Below are 18,601 nucleotides of genomic sequence, written 5' to 3' on the forward strand. Positions count from 1 at the left end.
GAGGTAAGCTTTGGATGTAGGCATGAAGCTGTGTTCTTTTCCTTGGACTCTTCCCATGCTAATAATAAAAAGATTGGTTCCATAAATGGGAGTACTATTTTTTATGCTCTAGGGACCCAGGGTGGCGGTCTTCTGCTGTTATTGAGGCCATAAAGGGCAAAGGCTGTGAGGTGGATTCCTAAACTCATGATGAAAGGGCAGTGGCACAGTGCTGCAACAGTGCTAATAGTCCCTCAAGGGTGGGTTGCAGTGATGATTATAAAACTATCCCCAGCTCAATTGATATCTCATACTCCAATGTAGATTGGGCCCCACTGAATACTCCCACACCGCTTCAGGGGGGCACTATGATCAGCAGAATCAGGACAACTTTAATAATAATAAGAAGTGTGCTGACCAGGACCAGGCCCAGGAGCATCAATTGTAAAAACCCTCAAAATCCTCCAGACAGCAGCAGCCAAGTAAGGGCGGTATTCATGGTGCAGGAGCAGCGTACTCAGAAAGAGGGTTACATCGAAAGGGGAGGTAAAAACACATATTTTCCCCCACTTTTCATCAGTACTCCCAGGACCAGGGGCTGATAAATTGCCTACCATATGACATTCACTCTGCGAATGCTCAACTACAAATCCTGGCTGCGAGGCTGGCATACCCTTGGACATTACTCCTGACCACTCACCACCCTCCAAATAGGATGATACATAGGAACCCTCACTACGGGTAATTTTACAGGCCATTCAGACCCAGGGTTTAGAGGCTCAGCTGCATTATGCTCAGGCTAGAGCTGATAATGAAAAGGTACAACAATCCTTGGATGAGGTCTTGGGGCACATCACTACTCTCACAATTAAATTTCTGAGCCGCAGGAGAGAGTCACTCACTCCGAGGAGGCTACATCAGCGACAGTCAAGGCATGATTCTCAGGTCGAACATCTCCAAACAAAAATCAAAGACATGGAAAATTGCCAGGAGAAACAACATAAGGATATTTGGAATCCCAAAGGAAAAGGATGACCCTGACCCCCGGCAATATATGGTACAACTGTTCTGGTAGGCATTTCCTGACTTTGTGTAGTGGGACTGGGACTTTCATATCCAGCATGCTCACTGCCTTCCGCTCAGCTCCTCTAATGTTAATATGGCACAGCCATGTCCAATTTTAATATATGTCTGGAATTTTCATGTGAGACAGGCAATCTCTCTTGAAGAACGTCCAGCATCTCCAGTTTGGATTAAGGCTAGGCCTGGGTGGTGAACTCTGCTCTGCTTACAGAGTTTTCAGATTTTTTCGCACTCCGTGTTACGCACAGCTCACGGAGTTCCCAAAAAACTCCTTTTTTGTCCACATCATGTTGGCGAGCACGAGCAAGGAAAATCCACCTCACAGCAAGATTTTTTCCCGTTCGAATTCATTACCATCAAGTTGGCGAATGTGGGAAATAAACCTCCCAGAGAAATTACTCAATGTGAGGGTGGTCAGGTTTCTCATTGTAAGTGGTTGCGCATCTTTGCGACCGCTCACATTGAGAAACTGCCCGTTTGCGTTGAGAAAGCTGCCACTCGAGTAAAAATCTACTTGAGCAGCAGAAAGGAAAGCAGCGCACGCATGCACTGTGCATGTTGCCGTTCGCGATGATTGCACAGTGCGGACAAGAATCCACCAATGAAAATCACTGTGAATGCCATTTTTTTTTCACTTCACGGAACTTCAACCAGGGTTAATTAAGGTAATGTCAATTGTGGGTTGGTCTAATCTTTGCAGATCTACAATGGACCAAAGATGGAAGGTGCGCCAATTTATAGATCCGCTCAAGGCTGTGGGTACCCAAGTCTTCCTTCAGGAACCAGCTTGTCTCAAAATTATAAAAGACAGGCAAACTCAGATGTGTTACTCTGTGGAAGAGTTAAGCAGGCCCTAGCTCGCCTGGGAGCAGGACAGCAACACTAATTTAGCGCTGGACTCCTAATGTAGTACAAGCAACTTCTTTCACTATCTACTCATTTTTACACCCTGATATCTTTCTCACACATCTTCTCTGTGTTATGGGATGGTCTATAATTTTTTCAAGATTGCTTCATGAACTGGACACTAATATCTTGGAGTTGAATATTATATACTATCAGGGTGAGATAGGGTGAGATAGTTTTACTTTTTTTTCGTTACTGGTGGTCTTTTTTCTCATTGGCATGTGATGGTTGGGTGGCTGATTTATTTATTTATTTATTTTTATTTGCGGGTTTATAACGCGCTAGGATCACCTCCCGAAGAAGTATCTCCGCGCCTTTGGCATCCTTCCTACACATATACAGTGAGTACAAGTCCTATCTAATAATTTTGAAATAGAAAGGTTTTTAATTGTTTCCTAAACGGAAGAAATTCCTTACAGAGTCTTAAAGAAACTGGGAGGCTGTTCCACAGCGTTGGACCCACAATTGAGAGGGCTCTGCCACACTGTCTGGTCTTTTTTGCTCTTGGGACCTGCAACAGAGCTTGTTCACTGGATCTTAAAGGACGTAAAGGTTTATAGGGGAGAAATGTATTCATCAAATACCCAGGGCCTTTCTTCTGAAGACACTTGTGTATTATGCAGCAAGTCTTATACTTCACCCTTTGCTTGACAGGAAGCCAATGCAGGGTATTCAAGAGGGGTTTAGAGGGAGTGCGAGGGGGCCGGTTTAGCACAAGGCGGGCCGCAGTATTTTGGACTAACTGCAATCTGGCAATTACTCCCTCATTAGTTGATAGAAGCAGCCCATTACAGTAGTCCAAACGACTCAACACCAAGGCCTGCACTAACGTCCTTCTGGTAGAGTCAGGGAGCAAGGGAAACACTTTCCTTAACATTCCGATGACATGGAAACAGGAGCTCACCACTTGATTACTGTGTTGCTTAAGGGACAACTCCTGGTCCATACGCACATCGAGATTTTTTACCACCTGTTTAGGCTCAGGGACTGGTCCCAAATCCTGTGGCCACCAGTCAGGGGACCACAGGAGTTTGGCCTCACCGAACAGCATCACTTCCGTTTTAGCAACATTACATTGCAGGAAGTTAGATGCCATCCAGTGGGCCACTGCCTTCATCCCCTGGGAGAAGGAGTTCCTGACCTCATCGGTGAAGTGTGTAAAAGGGAAGAGGAGTTGGGTGTCATCTGCATACGACACAGGGATAAACCCATGGGACCTCATAATGTTCGCTAGGGGGGCCACGTAGATATTAAACAAGGTAGGGCTCAGGCAAGAGCCCTGTGGCACCCCCTTCGAGATCTCCAACTCCTCTGACCGATAGGTGACAGTTTGGGTGCGGTCTGTCAGGAAACTCCTCAGCCACGCTAGGGCCTCACCTTCCAGGCCGATGTTAATAAGCCTGGTGGTCAAGATGTCCTGTGGCACGGTGTGAAACGCCGCGGACAGATCCAACAGAACCAGGATAACAGAGTTACCTTTATCCTGGAACATGTATAGATCGTCCGCGACTGACAACAAGGTGGTCTCGGTGCTGTGTCGCGGCTTGAAACCTGACTGGGATGGATCCAGTCCATCTGTCTCCTCAACATAATTGGACAGGTGTCTATTAACAAATTTCTCGATCACTTTACCCATAAAGGGAAGGAGAGAAATAGGTCTCAGGTTAGTGAGTTCCGTCCAAGGAATGGTGGTATTTTTCCTCAGCGGTCTCACAAGTGCCCTTTTCCAGTCCCTCGGGACCTCTCCTGTACTTAATGACAAGTTGATTAAGTGCTGTATTTCTGGGCCCAGAACCTCCGCCAACATGGGCATGATGCGTGCAGGGATGAGGTCCTCGGGGCTGCCACTCTTAATCTCAGTCATTACTGCAGTGACTTCCTCTAAGGAGATAGGGGGAAAGTTCTTTAGGTACCTGGCATGTGGCTTGTGTTGTGTATTATTATGGAAAAGACTATTGGGATCGGCCGCCTGAGTATTCTTTGAGGTCAGTATTTTTGCATAGATAACATCTATCTTCCTCATAAAGAATTGAGAGATCCTGTCGCATAGGTCTTGAGATGCAACCTCAACGGTTTCACATGCCCCAGGCTTAGTAAAAGTTTGCAAGATCTTAAATAAGACTTTTGAATCTTTTCCTGCCTTGGTGAGCTGCATCGCAATGTGGTTTTTCCGAGCTGCCCTTATGGCCTTGTGATAAGACCTGAGGGCGGTTATATGGTGTTGTTTATCCTCCAGTCTCCGAGACTGTCTCCAAACTTTTTCTAACTTTCTGGTTTTTTGTTTCATCAGTCTCAGATCCTCAGAATACCAAATTTTTTGTGTGACTGCCTGGCGGGGTTTATAAATTTTCAGTGGAATAGTGTGGTTAATTGCTTCGCTAACTGCCTTTTCAAACCGATCGAGCTCATAGTTCATGGTTCCTCTATGATCATTGATCAAGGGGGCTTGATAGGCTTCACGAAAATTATCCGTTGCTAGTATGTGCCAGGGTCTTCTTTTAGTGGGCAGGGGCAGCTGTATGCGTGGCTTATCCATCGCGTCAGTATAAAATGTTAAAATAAAATGGTCAGTCCATTCGACCTTGGTGGGGGGCATACACGTAGTTCGGGGGGGAAATACTAAGTCCAGAGTATGGACAGCCTCATGTGTGAGTCCCTGATTAATCTTTTTAAGACCTAAATGTTCCATATCCATTAAGAGGGTTTTAGCTTCTAAGCATTTCTCTGAGTCGCTATGCATATTAAAGTCTCCTACTAATAGGAAGTTCTGCTTATCTTCTATAAATGGCGCAAGAGCCTCCATGAGGAGAATGGAAAAATTTCCACTAGAACCTGGGGGTCGATACAGTACTGCACCCCTTCTAATTTCCCTAGATGCGGAGGTAAGTTTAAAAATCAATAATTCCATCCGCGGGGTACTAATTTCCTCCAGAATGGTGATGTTTAACTCCTCCTTATATACAATTGCTACTCCCCCTCCTAATTTGATAGGGCGATCCATTTTAATTATCTTATATCCCATAGGGATCCCTAATGTGATGGCAGGAACTGAATGAAGCTTAAGCCACGTCTCGGTTAGGAAACATAAATCCGGTTTCTCTGTGGAAATCATGTCCCATACCTGTATAGCATGCTTCACTAGCGAGCGCACATTACAAAGCAGATTTTTGCTCCCCAAAGGGGGATTAGTGCTCTTAACTGGGACATTACTATGTAAATCACATCGTCATGATCAGGGCTTAGGGGTGCTCAAAGGCGGTACTCCATAGGGCTGTCTCTAGCTGACAGCCAGATGGTAGGGGTTAAATCCTTCTTCAGAGCACAAGGGAGGATGGTGAGCTGGGTGAGGGGGATGGGGGTGTGGGAGGAGAATTATAACTGTGGGTAGTCTTTAAGGTGGAAGAAAAATGATTTAGAGCTACAAAGATTACAAGGGCATGGTAGAGCTACTGAAATCCATTCGTTTTCATGGCTCAAATTAAATGTATATGCTAGAATGCATCTGGAATTAACATGTGCAGTAATTGACAACTGGTTCTGGAGGAGATTCGTTTTTATAAACCCCAATTGGTAGCCCTGACTGAGATCCACTTAGCATATAAGGCTATGTCCCTATATAAGGAACTACGATATGATATAGTTGTCTACGCATCACAATCAATTTCAGTATGTGGGGTGGCACCATTGTCGGATAAGAACTTATGTGGCCAACCTCTGAGAACCGCTGCTGATTCTCGGGGGAGATACGTTCTTGCTCAATTATTACCAAACTCAATGAAATTAGTTCTGTGTGTGGTCTATGGCCCTAACATTGATGACCCAGAAATATTAGATGTGTTGTCATTGGAGTTATTAGATTGGGGAACTGATTGGAATGGGGGATTTTAATTGTATATTTAATTATAATATAGATACTACCGATCGTACTGCTATCCTGCATAAACCCAGAACTCAGGCTTGACTTAGGAATCTTATTAGTTGCATGAGCTATGTGATTCATGGCACATTTTATGCGTGGACGATCATGGTAATGCTTTCTACTCTTGCCCTCACAGGCACTACTCCAGGATCAATTGGGTAATTACTGGGAGGTCTCTGCTGGATAGCATGGAGATGAGGGTTTGCCCCAGGATTGTCTCAGATCATAATCCTATTATGTTTTCATTTGGGTTAACTGGAGATTGGGTAATCACACTAAGTTTAATTCCCCAGCACCTACATGCAAATTATACCTATATAACTTATTTATCAGGTTTACTTAGGGAGTTCCTACAGGTCAATCAGGACCCAGCTTACCCCCAAATAATATGGGATACATATGTCAGGGGTATAACTCAGCGAATAAGCAAAAAACACTTTGAAAAACCCAGTCCTTTCTGGTTTACCTGGGGAAACTCTCTTCTTTTGAAGGTTAAGCAAAATACAGACACCTTTGAGGAGGCTCACACTCTGCCAGGCTACCTTATAACTTGAAAGGCTACATGCTTTCAAAATGTCACAAGAACTGGCTCGATGAGCAGCTGTTTTTTCTCCAGTTAGTGGAGAAAGAGAATCTTTTTGGCTGTGGGTTAAAAGATCAGGTTTCCGCTAGGTATACAAGACACAGAAAGCTACAATACGAATATGGGTAAAGGGTAGGGCGAGTCCTGGCCCATCAGATATTAGACTGATAATCAAAGTGCACAATACCAGCATCAAGGGTAGGGATAGTAAAATGGTCACCACCCGCTGAATATCCTGGAAAAATGTGCTTGGTTCTATGAGGAGTTAATTAATCAGACACAGAGTATTGACCAGGCCATTGGCTGGCAGGATATCCAGCATTGTAGCCTACCTCACCTGAGGTAAATCAGGTAAATGATATGCAGGCTGAACTCTCTTTAACAGAGATTGAGCATGTTGAAATTCATATTTTTCTACTAAGTTTCTTTAAACACCATCGTTCAGACCTATGTGCTGTTTTCGCGTTTATTCGGGACATCGCATGGACAACCGCGATGATCGCACATTTTCCATAAAGAGTAAAACACATATAGCCACAAATATTACAGTATTGTACACAGTAATGGTTTCTTAAAGTATTCTCTGAAGTCATGTTTTTATGGAGAGTTTCTATACAAACCATCTGTAAAACCTATTTTACCTTTTGGAGGTGACTCCGGAGATCGAGATGACGTTGGTAATCGTGATCCCTGTGGTATCGTCGTGAAAGCAGAAAGCAAAAGTGGGAATTGAGAAGCCACCACCACATACAAAGATTATAGCTATATAATTAATTCTAACCATCACAGTAGATAAGTCACTATATAAAAAATTCTATAAAAACATTTATCAGAATCTCAATATCTCTACAAAATGCATATTGATGATTCATTGATATATTTTTTTTATATTTTCACCAATATTCAGGACGAGTTTGATAGCCGGACGTCTGTGCAATGGAACATGGAAGGCTGCGCTGGCGGTGGCAGCGTGATTAAAAATATCACAAGGGATTAAAAAATATCCATTTTGGACGCATAACTTATGTCACTAACACCTCGCTTTCTCAACCATGGGATCAGAGTGACCCCTTATGAGGGATTTCTCACAGATTTTCAACCTAGGGAACTGTTCCTGATAGATAAAATAATGGCCGCAACCTTCTATTCAGGTTGTGTCCAGCGAATCAAAGCATTCCCGTTGGTACATGCGTCCGCGATTCATCGCGAAACCACCACAAAATATCTGCGGCCAGAGATATCACTATAATTTTATACTTTAATTTCTCAAAAACTACTGAACGGAGTTACAACAAATAATCATAAGGTGCTACCTTGAACCGACATCTACCTCCCTCCTAAATTTGCTGTAAGTCCGTTGAGCCGCTCGGGCTGTAGAGGTGGCTAAAGGTTCCTATGGGAATTAACATTACAAATGCAACTGTAGTTTACGCTCCAAATTATGGCCAAGTCAAAAAATGTTTTTCCTAGGAAAAATAGGTACTGGCGGTATATATATATATATATATATATATATATATATATATATATATATATATATATATATATATATATATATATATATATATATATATATATATATCTTAGATAACGCCCTCTGTAAAATGTTTATTACTTAATGTATATGTGTGTGTGTGCTTAGGTGGGTTGATGCTTGCACATAGGGGCCAGTTACGTAGGATTGTCGACATACTTGAATGTAGACTGGTGTGTATATTTGTTTGGGCTTGCACAAACCACAATACAGGTACCATCTCGGCTGTGTATGTTGCTGCTCCTTTGATGTTGTAAATCAGTCCATAGGCAAAGCAATAATCAATTTGAAATAACTAACAGCCTGATTCATGAAAGACCCGTTTTGCGAGTCTTTAATAGCGATTCATAAGGAATCGCTATTACAGGCTCGCAAAACGGGATTCATGTAGGAATCGGAAAAAAAATGAGATTCCTACATATTCCTTATTTGCGATTAGCAAATTGCTAATTGCAAATAAGGAATAACTCCCCATTCATTCCTATGGGCCAAAAGGCCCATAGGAATGAATGGGGAGTATTCCTTATTTGCGATTAGCAATTAGCTAATCGCAAATAAGATAGCAATTTAAAGGGTGCCAGGGGTGTCCAAAGGACACCCTGTAGCTCCCCTTAAATGCAAATTTAAACAGGTGTTGCACACACACATGTCCAAAGGACATGTGTGTGTGCAACATGCAACTTAGAAAAATGCTTTTAAAAGTTTTCGCTATTTACCACAAGGTTTGACCTTGCGGTAAATAGCGGGCCGAAATTGCGAATTCGCAAGTTTAAAATGGATGATGAATTGCATTTAAGGAATCTCAAATAGAGATTCCTTAAATGTAATTCCTCGCAAAATAGCGAAATCGATGATGATGAATCCCAAATGCAAAATTCGCACTCGCAAAGGGCCAGATTCTCAGATTCTGGCCCTTTGCGAGCGCAATACAGCATGATGAATCAGGCTGTAAGTTTCTGTAATGCGACATGAATATTTTTAGCTATACCTCGCCAGCAAAGTATTTTGGTAGAACAGTATTCCAATCTTCGAATATAATTTTAATATCAGTATAGGTACATCACATGTTCATTGTCATCATACAAGAACATGCAATTACGTAAACCACGTTAATAACGTATAAGAATAACAATAAAGTTACATTTTAAAGCTGTAAATGTATGGCACAATATGGATAAAAGTATGAATTCAACACTATACAGAGCATTGTTTCTAAATGTACGTTTTTGAATGATTTCAACATATCAGAGAAAATATAACCTCGAAAGGAGTGTTCTTAGACTGGATATTTGATGTTGCTTTTTCGACACGTTTCATGTAAAATAAACATAGCAGGGTAACCCCAAAGCAAAAGTTCAGCTTCTTCTAAGAATTGAATCTGCAGGAGAAGGTACTTGAGGGGTTTTGCAATACATGTCATGATAAAGTCGAAAGATGATGTGAAAATAATGCATTCTTCAGAATGGATGCAGTCTAGCTGAGTTGAAGCGGCACAAATATTAAAATACCATAAAATGCAAGAAAGGTTAACAGCTTTTTGAAATAGGGTATTGTTTTCATATAGTAAAAGGAAAACCTTCGCAGAATCCCCTCGATTGGAGCTGATTTCACTCTTTTCAGTTTTCACACAGATATGTTGTTTTGGGAAAAAAGCAATTTTCCTGTAGGCTGCTTGGCAAATGCTAATAGGCCTTTTTAAACTACATTTCAAACCTTAAATCACTTTTTTTCAGGTATCAACTGAAAGGGTTTTGAAAAGTCAAAGCACGCTCGTCCTTTAGTTCTTGAAACCACAAATAACAACCCAAGCAATGCTCTACCCCTTAAGTTGTACCCCTTACTTAGCGGTGTTTGTTGGTGCCTGGCTGTTGTGCAAATTACGGAAACAAGAAGCAATTCTAATATGTACCTAATTTTTTATTTCCAGTCAGACAATCTTTACCTTCTTCTCTCATTCGCCGCTACAGCACTTAATTTATAAGGTATTGCTGACAACTACTTTGATGTCAGGGGAAAATCAAACATGTGAAAAATTGTCTGACTTCCATGCTCCTGGAGGCACAAAATGCTCACTTATTGCATGCACTAGCCCAACTAAGTAAGAGTCATGCTAAACTCTCTACTGAGTAATATTTTCTCTTGAGTCCTAGCTTTTGTCCAGTGCTTAATGTTTTACAGAATAAGGCCCAGATTTACAAATATTTTTCTCTGTGTTTGAGTCACAAATGTGATGCAAACCAGTGCAATTCTTTCCCCATTGTTAATAAGCATAAGAGGAGTGTTAAATGGGTAGTCCAGGCCGTTTCCATTCGTGCCATAAACTAACACCGCTTTGAAGCAGTTGTTAAAGAGAAGATGTGCTTTTATTTCTCCGAATCCTTCCCACTTTGAAAAAGCGTGGTGTATGGTACAAGACACACATCTAGTTTGGGAATTGTTAATAATTGGTTTAGGCCTATTATTTTGTACTGTAGAGGTACCCTTCCAGTCAAAAAAACTATGCTAAACTCAACCGCGGTTGGTAGTAGGAGTACCTGCCGGGAGGAGACGTGGGAAGGGGCAGGGTGGGGGGTAGTAAACTATGGATTACGGAGGTTTACAGGTAAGTAAACATATAAGTAAATAAAACAAATTTTGTTGCGTGCACTGCATCCCCAGATGCGATGAAGTGCGCGCAACAAAATTTGTTTAAAATATTTATGTTTACCTACATGTCAACCTCCATAATCCATAGTTTACTACCCCTCACCATGCCCCTCCCCATGTCACCGCCCAGCAGGTACTCCCACTAGCGAGAGTGCAGATCTAATGTGGAGTGGAAGGGTATTCCCAAGTCTGGTGGCTCTTACATGGAAGCTACTACCACCCCATCTAGCTTTCTTAAAACTAGATGGTGTAGCTGAAAAGGTATCCAGGGACCTAAGGTTCCTGTTAGGAGTGTACCATGAAATCGAGTTACTCAAAAATTCTGGACTTGTACCATGTAAGGCCTTGTAAGTGAGACAGAGAGTTTTACTTTTGATGCAATTTCTAACCGTCCGTCATTGTAGTTCCTTAATGGCCGAAGTAACAGACTGATGTTTTGGCGAGTTGAGCAGGACTCTGGCCGCTGAATTATGTAGGTAGGGCCTGTAATTTATTTAAATGCTGTGTAGTGTTGATTCTTTAGCATGCCTAATCCAACACCAGTTACTCAATGCTACTTTATTCAACTCTTGGACTTTCTTGTTCATCCCTACGTTCTCCTTTTGTCCTATTTTTCTGTCATTCTCTTCCTCCTACTTACCCTCTTTTGTTTTCCAATCTCTTGCTCTGAGTAAAAATCTGCTGAAGAAAAAAAGAAGATGATGATTCTCAAAAATAAGTGATTGTGGGCAACATCTGCAATTACTGGCTCAAGTTAAGCAATGCTTCTGTCACGAAGTTCAGATGCAATCATGTCAGTACATTAAGATAAGTGCAGTAGGGTTAATTACCTGTCTGCAAAAGTCTAGTAAGCACCTTTAGAATCCTTATAATGTATTCGATTTTGGTGAAAACGTGCTGAGTGAAAAATAAATAAACCAGTAAATAGTGGATGCTCTAAGGGTGTAGGAATGTTGTCAGAGGCACATTGTGTAATGTTTATAGCTCAAGCCTGCCACTCAAAATATGCCAAGCAGCAGACTAACCATATGTTTCCCCCTTCTTCTTACCGTGGTGTGGTAAGTAATGTGTCTGCCTTCCCCGATACATACTAGTGCAGAATTCATCTATTTTTTTCTGCTACACCTTCCTTACTCCTTCGAGTTGTGGGCAGTGGGTTACCCTAACATTTTACACACCCCAAAATTTACCTCAATAAGAATGCCCACATTTCACTGGATCAGAGAGAGTGTTCTACCCCAATTATATGAAGCAATATGTCCATGTATTAAGGCAAATGCAAATGCATGAACAAATGATCAATTAGGGAATACAAATTATTAAGTGAAAGGGCCCACTCACTAACTGAGTTCTAGGTCAATATAAAGTTAAAGGATTTTATGACAAAAAAATCAAACGTAGGCATACAGAGACAATGCCATGAAGGCTCTCAAAGGAAGGACAACATTATTCTAACTTCCAAGTGAGCAGGAAAATCAGGAGAGGAACAGACAGCGTCCCTAGTAGAATAGGAATGTCTTCAGACTCATCCTCAAAACTGAAAGGTTTATGCATTATTTTCACATATAAAATTAGGGAACCTGAAGAATCACTGTGCTGTGAGCAAATGTTTAATATCATCAGCGAAACAGAGCACATGAAAAGTAAACGTTATACAGACTTAACGCCTATGCACTATCCCACTGCACAATACATATTCAGCACTGTCTATGCTATTGTCAAAACTAGATACATCAACAGTAACGTGTAATATGAATGAAAGGTGCACAGTTCTCCAACTGAAGAAACTTGATAATATTTTGGGTTGTGAATGAACTGGAGAAAGTTCATCAAGAACAGCATAGCAATAACAGTGTCATAAACTAGTATATGTCAGCTTTCCTGTGTGCTGCAGAATAAACTAGTATATGTCAGCTTTCCTGTGTGCTGCAGAACTTTGTTAACACGTAGCAGAAAAAAGCATCTCTACACAACAGAGAGCATTTGTTTGAAAAGCAATAGTATCATATTGGTATATATGTGTGTAATCAAGTGTAAGAAAGCATGTTTTTTCTGGGGGGAGGGTTATATAGCACAAACTCAACCCGAAGGTGTCAGAGCACTTTACATGAGCACCAGTTGTGTTACAGACAGACACATTCATTTTGTTAGGTACAGGGTGTTATAATCCCAGGTTAGCCCCATGTAGCATAGCAGCTTATTTCTTGCATTGTCCGGAGTGACAGGGCTATCTACATATCCATAACATCACTAATCTGGGCGCACATCGCAAGGCTGCTTTCTATTATAAGAGATGAGCATACCAATAGATTAGGAGAGGAGGCACTTCAGCTGACACTGAGGGTCCTTGCATGCTGACACCTCACCATGCAGCGGTCTGACTTCCTGTGAAGGGTGTCCACTGTGTATTCTCTGTATACCTCTCTGAGAATAAGTGATCATGAGTGACTGAGCGAAAGGTTCTGTACTGCTTCCATGATCCCTGAGGGGTCAGGGTTGTCATGTTCAGTGGGTGCCAGAAACCATTTGCTCCCTGGTAAAGTTAGGGGAGCTTACTGTGGCACTATAAGCTACCTGATCTCTAACCTAACATATCCTAAGGGTGTCTGGTATCAGTCTAGATGCAAAGCCCTTAGGTTATGTTATCCAACAAATGTACAGATCCTATGGCTAAGTAGGAACGACACGACAGGGCATCACAGGATGTTGAGAGTCCCTGTCAAGACTCAAGCCCGGTTCCACAGCTTCGAGGTCGACTGCTCTAGCCGTTAGGCAACATCCTCTCCCCTGTTATTAATAATGCACAAAGATATAAACTCACAAGATTTTCCTGCAAATCCCCCCTCTGATTCTTTTATAATCAACACAACACAATTAATAAAATAAGGCTAATCAACAATTATAACACAGTCTGTATTACTTTCTGTATCTTTTGAGTCAATTCTTACAACAATTTTAACTAGTTGTAAACATGATTTTTGACATCCTCCACCTTGAGTTCTCCTTTTTAATTTAACAACTTAGAATTACCTTGATACAGGCAATTTTGAAACAGACACCCATTTTAACAAGAGAAGCTGGACTATTGCGCACTTTATTACAATTATAACAAGGGTATGATTAGTCCAAACACCTCCCCTACCAGACTACCACACAATTCACCAATTTGCTTAACCCCTTCTCTATCTCACTAACTAAAGAACCTACTGTTTGCCCTTATAAAATCCTAAACTCCACAAGAGATGTTAGTGATTGTACATATCCAATAATAACCCTAGTGTCATAAGGTATGAAGGTGCAGGACTTCAGCCATGGGAAAGCAAGCTTGTCCACAAGCATCACATTTTCACATGATTCTTTGCCTCACCTATAGATGGATTACTGGCCTCTTCTATTTCTAACACTATCTGCCCAAACCCATGTTTCACTTTTGTTAAACCAACAGCATCATTCATCAAACTCTAGGAAACACTAAAGTCAGGTAACAAGATCCAACCCAGTTTGCTGCCGATTGAAATTTGCAGTTTTACAACACACATAATAAATCCCCTTAAGAATCAGTTCTTCATCAATCAGAAAATCACCATTTGTACCTTGACTCTTTTTGCATTAACTTTCACCCACATATTCAATTGACCCAATTCCTGCTGGTTCACGATGTATCAAACAAAATTCACCCATTCTTTCATGTTGCATTCTCATTCTTGGACACAAATTTGACAGTATAAATTCTTCATCCACCTTGATTTGCTCTACTATCTTCTTCTCACCTCTACACTCTCTCACAATTTTAATCATTCTATCATTGTATTCTTCAATAAATTCATGCCCTTCATTATTTAAACTGCACACATACTCCTGGTTAGTATTTATAATAATTTCTGCAAATGTATTTATAAACCTACCATATTTAAGACTGCTATTATCATCTTCATCTTATAGAATATGAGAAATAAGGAGTCAAAAATTGATTTTTGTTAAAAAAATATTGACAAACACATTACACGAGAAGCTATAGGGCATGAGTTTGTTGCAGGGATTCTGCCCAAAAACGAACTAGGCACATGACTATAGGACCTTGGTGTACAGGAACTGAGTCATCATACCACCTTAGTACCCATAATCCCAGGACCAACTAACTCACTGGCTTTCCTACTGACTCACAGAGAAATAAATAATTAGACATTAGGGAATGCAAATTGCGATTCCCTGAATGCAATGCATGATGAAATCACACGTAGCGATTTAGCAAGTGGGGGTTGCAAATTACCATCAATTTGCAAAAACTTTGAAAAATGCACTAAAGTGCATTTTTCAAAGTTCCTGGTCACACACACACATGCCCTTGGGGCATGTGTGTGCGCAACATGTGTTCACATTACAATTTTAGGGGTGCAACAGGGTGTCCTTTTGGCACCGTTGCACCCTTGATGAAATAGAGTAGTTTTCTTCTGTAGCAGATCTTGGTACAATTCTGGCAGCTCTTCTCCAGGGATGACCTGGGTTAGGGTGTGTATGGTGATGAGAGAGCAAAGGCTACGCCATCCGGGGATGAGCTGAGCATATGCAAATTCCTCACACTGTCAGTACAGATCCATAGGTGTGGAGGTTACCTAGTGCACGTCCGGTATTTGCAGTATTGACGCCGCATCTCTCATACATGCCAAGTGCAATCATTACTTTGCCTAGGAATACAGTACAATTAGGGGCTGCCCCTTCTTCTCTAACTACATATATCTAGCTGTCTTGGTGTGCCATATTTCCTGACAGGGTTTATCTATGCTGGAATTTAACCCTCCCCATAGTGACTCATTCGCTTTGTATCATCGGGACGGATGGCCATATAAAGGAACTCCATGGCTGGTTTCCATTTCTTATTGATGAAGACTGCACCAGCTACACTTAGCGCCACTATGGAACTGCAGACGAAAGCAGAAGTTGATGTGTTGGTGGGTGGTGCTGTGACTTTGCTACCTCTAAGAATATCTTTCCGGGAAAGTCTTGGTGGCTAAAAAGTATCCTCCCCTATGATGTACCGCCTGTTCATCCTGTATAGCTCTGCTTGAATCTCATGAGCCTCAGTGTAAATGTATAGTGCTGTGGGATTGGTCTTGTATCAAGTTCTGTTTACTATTACTCAATGGAGTTCTACTGAGGGGTTGTATCTTGCCCCTAATCCTCCATAGGTACAATTGGAGGAGGCATCTTGCACATTTGTGGGCTACCGCTTGAGATAGATTAAGCCTGTCTGCGCATATTGCATGGTGTTATGAGTGTACTTACATAGCATGACCTGGCTGATGTCTGGGCACCCACTCCGGTCATGTGCTGATCCCAGGTGTTTTGTAAGAGTGCGCTGTGTAGTGTCTGTGGAAAACTAGCGTTGGGTTCAGTGTAATTGTAAATTGTGTGGGAGAGGCACCTTTGCTAGCACTGTTGAAATGTCGCTCCATTTGACTATGCAGATTTCTGGCTACAGATGGATGCAAATAAATCAGAAGAAATCAACTAGAGAGTAAAAAGATATAATTTCAGATGCGTTGATATTCCCTGAGGGAAAAGATTTATTTTTATTAAGATAACCCTCACCCACCAAAAGACCCCTTGGTGGCGTGCTTCATCATCGGGTTCTTCCCGCTCCACTGCGGATGGGGCGTACTATGACCTACGGAGACCTGAGAACACTTTTGGGAAAGTGTGGGCTATATTACCTAAAATAGGAGTGGAAGGGTCAGTGAGATAGTGAACAAAATTCTTAAAAAATACCAGGCCACTAGGAACCTACATTTTATTGAAACTTGTGGCTGGTAGGGTTAAAAATGGGTGGTGGGAGGTGCACAATATGATGTATGTGTTTGGTGCAGCTCTACATGTTTCAAGCCTTCCCCTGCAGCTTTTCATCAGGACCAAATGAGTTGATCCCTTAATACCACTCCTGAATAATGGCTGATGTATTCCTTAGTGCCTATTCAAGGATTATTAATATGTATTATACAATGCCCAATGTGTATGTTGTTTCAATACTACCTATTTGGTATACAAAACATGGGTTAACTTACCGGCACGTTAAGCATTGTAAACCACATCAACATCTGGTGGAAAAATTGTGATATATTTTTCTATCGGTGTGACAGTGTCAAAAAGTGTCCTTATCCTGTGTAAGGAAATTATAGGAACAATAAAATACATACCACATAACAGAAAACACATTCTCCATAATGCAGTCATATTCAGGTGCTAATTCCTCTAGCCGTTTCATTCAGATATCTATTTGTTGTGCTTAGCTGAAAGGTCGTACTAATAATTAGTTTAACTTTGCCCCATGAGCCCTGCACGGGAACACAGGGACGCTTGTAATCACACTCTGAGAGAAAAGGGAATCTGTAGTATTTTGGGTTTAGTATTTATGTTACTGCACTTCTCCGCTTCTAGCTACTCAGCCAGTGTAAGTGTTCCAGATTAGAATGTGAGTGTGATTGACATGGATGGAATGCTTGTGTGACTGGTATGAGGGTTGGCAGTTGGAGTATGGGCTGAGTAGCTAGGAGGCTGCTCCTGGTGGGGCTGCTTGTTCCAGAGTTATACTTCCTGTTATCCTTACTATGGCTGAATAAACCTACTTCATAACTCATCTACATCTGCCTCGGCTACATCATTACATGTATGTATGGACCAACATACTACATTATTTTTGGCGACGAGGATGGGGTTACCCATAACCAAATAAAAGAAGGTGTAACAAGGGACAGAAACCCAAGCACACACGCAGCACGAGATGGTGCAGCACAATGTGTCGAACAAACACATAGAAAAAGTGAAGCACAATCAGCTTACACACAAGACAAAGTGAGCCAAATAATGACTACACACAAAAGAAAATGTGATGCACAGGGCGTCTTACACACTGGACACGAGACCATGCACGCAAATTATGTACTACAAAGTGTCCAACACAGGCAGAAAAGGTATAAAGTCCTTAGAAAGACTTTGACCCTATAACCCAGACATGAGGGTTAACTAATAGTAAAAAAAACATGAGGGGAAATGGGACTACAACCCAAACCCGTCCCAAAAACAGGGATACAATGATGCACAAATGAGGGTGAGAGAACCCTTAAACAAACCTTTGCGCAGACATGAGTAGGAGAACTCATGAACGAAACTAAACACAGAAATGAGGGTGAGAGAACCCTTAAGCAAAGCTTTTGCACAGACATGAGTAAGAGAACTCATGAGTCAAACTAAACACATAAATGAGTGTGAGAGAACCCTTAACACCACATAAGAAATGTGACACAAGCGTAAAAGCATGTCAGACAAATTACACACACATTTCTTTAAGAATAAACTGTGAGAAAAACATGCTTGTAGGTTAATGTGAAAGTTAAAAACATGCTTGTAGATTAACCACAGACATAGGTGTGCCTGTCACTGGGATGAAAGACTGGCCTTTGAAAATGTTAATGTTTCGATGACAATCCTGAAGAAAAACTTTGCTAACGTACTTCCCAAGAACTTTGCAGCATGTGAGATGTAGACAAAATAACGAATGATATTGGAGAGAACTCAGCAAAGAAACTGGGAGTAAAGTATAGTGTCAAAGTCTATAAAAACAGATCAACACAACCGAAGTCATGATGAGCGGAGAATCCGGAGCGGCAGGTACTGTAACAGCGCAATCCTACCTAGCGGACGGCCATTTCGAGAATTTTTCCTTTGTTTGGCAACGCTGCTACCACAACAACGAAAGCAACGCTGTCCGCTCTTCGCTGCTGTCGGGCTTCTCAAAGACTCAAATCCAACACTCGTCACCTTGGCAACACCGTACACACAAACACGTTCTCTTTTGTTTTCCAATTCGAGAGGGAGAGGATGTGTAGTATTCTGGGTTTAGTATTTATGTTACTGCACTTCTCTGCTTCTAGCTACTCAGCCAGTGTGAGTGTTCCAG

The sequence above is a fragment of the Lissotriton vulgaris genome, chromosome 3_1 (assembly GCF_964263255.1).
Source record: "Lissotriton vulgaris chromosome 3_1, aLisVul1.2, whole genome shotgun sequence".
Classification (NCBI taxonomy): Eukaryota; Metazoa; Chordata; class Amphibia; order Caudata; family Salamandridae; genus Lissotriton; species Lissotriton vulgaris.